Below are 2,531 nucleotides of genomic sequence, written 5' to 3' on the forward strand. Positions count from 1 at the left end.
GCTAGGGTGTGACACACTCCATGTTATAACAATTGATTTCAGACGATATTATTTCAAAAGTATAACGGACAAGATTTGGTAAATTTAATATGATCGTCATTCTAACGTCATACTCTCAATGTTGTTTTAGGACTATCGTTACACTTAACGATATTGTAAGATCCGAAAAACATGATCACCACAACACTTAAGCCAGTCTTAAGGCAAGACCGGAACCTATATTATACCGTTTATCATTTCACACGTGCATATGAGGTTTTCACCGAATCGCATATTTCAAAATCATAATAGTTATAGCTTCAAATATAAAATCTTAATTATGAAAATAAAAATATAATAATACAATGTTATTATTTCTAGGACATATTTCCAACAATGTGGGAGGTGCCGAGTGAAAGCTCCATGCCTAGGCGTCGACGGCATCGATGCATGTGGGTAGCGTGTCCCTCTTGGGGGCATCTCCTTGGCCTCCCTCACTACTCCTTTTACCAGCAATCAGGGTGAAAAATCCTCGTCCGTCTCAGGTGGACCATTTCTGCTCCGGTGCTCCCCCCTGGGCTGAACGCGGGGTGGAAAAACACATCGACGGCCAGGATGAACCAAAAATGGTTCATAACGAGGGGCACGATCGTCTTTGTTGCCCCCGCGTATAGCCGTCGAGGAGCCCTGGGAGGCCCGTACGGGCCCGGTTAGATCGTATGCCCGGCCGTATACATATTTGTTTGTATACGGCGGCCTTTCGTGCACACATGAAGCCGCCCGCGCGTGGGGCAGCACGTGTCAGGGGTAGTTGCCAAAACTGTCGCATCATATAAATGTGGACGGCAACCACCTCCGGCCGCATCGCCCACCATTCCCCCCCGCCGCATCGTCTCCCTCTCTCCACTCTCCACTCCCCACTCCCTCTCCTCTCCAACCTCCTTGTCTCCCTCACCGCATCCTCTCCATCGCCATGGTGGACGCAGGAGGCGAGCGCCCCGATTGGGGCGCATATCTGGTGGAGCAGGTGCGGCAGGTCGCTGTGGGCACCTTTGTGAGGGGGCGTGCCGGCGTCCAGTGCGGTGGTCCCTCCGCTGGAAAACTGGAGAAGGTGGGGGCGGGCGGCAGCGGCGCGGTCCAGCCAGATGCGCCCGCTCTGGCGAACTCCGGCGAGGCGCAGAAGGTGGAGGCGGGCTCTGGCGAGGCGCAGAAGGTGGGGGCGGGCTCTGGCGAGGCGCACGAGGTGGAGAAGGTGGAGGCCGGCTCCGGCGAGGAGGAAGCGGAGCAGAAGGTATCTGCGGCTAACTTTTAGTTGGTAGTTTTTAGATTGTAGGGTTTGTGGCCAGAACTTTGTTTGGCTAGATTTGTTGGAGGTAGGGTTTTCTCTGCATTAGGGTTTTTCTGTATTTGATTCGTGCAAGAATGGTGGACCACATATGATTATTAGATTAGGTTAGAAATAGCCAGATTGAGGGATGGGGTTTTTTGAGATGCTTATTAGATTAGTAGTGGAATTTTTGCAATTCTTTAGGTGTTTGGAGTCAAATATATACTTCTGTATTGGTTTGGGTTGGTGCCTGCTTTAGTTCTTTGGCTTGATGATTAATTAAATGGATGCTTAGTTCTAGGGATTATGGCTGTCATAGTTGCAATTCTTAGATGCTTGATTGATGCACGTTGTCATAGTTGTAGTTATTTGATGCTTGAATGATGCCTGTCAGGCAGAGGCTATGAGATGGGTTGTGCATGGCCTTGTCTTTTTGGAAATTGTCTAAGTGAGGTGATTAGATGGTGCAGTAGTTTGCTGGTAAATATAGTGAAGGATGTGCTCATGTACTGGGTGTTGTCATGTTAATCAAAAAGAGCTTCTCAAGGGCTGGATTTTTTTGTGCTGGATTGGGGCTTCTGAAGGAGAGGGTAAGCGTGGTCGAGGGGAAGGGGCAGTCTATGCTTATTTACTTTGGGTTAGTAGTGGAATTTTGTCGTTGCTTCAGAGATATTGACAGCATTGAACATCCTCTGCAATGCCGTTGCTTCAAAGATAAAAGTATCTTGGGGTTTTTTCAGATGCTTATTAGATTAGTAGTTGAATTTTTGCTTGTTAGAATTTAATTAGTATGAGGATGAATACCTTATTTAAGGGGGAATTTAAGGTCAGATAGATGTCATATGATTATTAGATCTGTAGTTCAATGCTGCTGACATTTATGATTATTTGATTTGATCTGTGGTTCAATGATACTGGATGGAAACATATTTGATTTGGAATGCATTAATTAAGATGTGCCAGTGAATTGATGTAGATGATACAAGATTCATCTATAGTATAATTTGTTGTTGTTTAGGTAAGTAATGAAATTTTAGATGTTTGTTGGAGATGTATGCATTTATAGTTGAAGTTGTACCTAATTAACTACTGCATTATGTTAATATGTGTAGGAGCTTTGCTGCATTATCCCATAAATAGTAATTTGTGCATATTAAAATTTGTAGTTGGCTACTGTAATTAGTATATACTATATGTAAAGTGTGAAGTAAACATTTCAAGGCAG

At 45.0% G+C, this 2,531-nt stretch overlaps 1 long non-coding RNA gene across 1 annotated transcript in view; it reads left to right on the forward strand.

Annotated features, from left to right (window-relative positions):
- Nucleotides 1-1,223: 1,223 nt before the first annotated feature.
- The window catches only part of LOC119329881, a 2,133-nt gene continuing 825 nt past the window's right edge, over nt 1,224-2,531 (forward strand). Inside the window, exon 1 of the long non-coding RNA XR_005159821.1 lies at nt 1,224-1,270. This is a non-coding gene — a long non-coding RNA (uncharacterized LOC119329881). The remainder of the gene's footprint in view (nt 1,271-2,531) is intronic.

The sequence above is a fragment of the Triticum dicoccoides genome, chromosome 7A (assembly GCF_002162155.2).
Source record: "Triticum dicoccoides isolate Atlit2015 ecotype Zavitan chromosome 7A, WEW_v2.0, whole genome shotgun sequence".
In the NCBI taxonomy this organism is placed as follows: Eukaryota; Viridiplantae; Streptophyta; class Magnoliopsida; order Poales; family Poaceae; genus Triticum; species Triticum dicoccoides.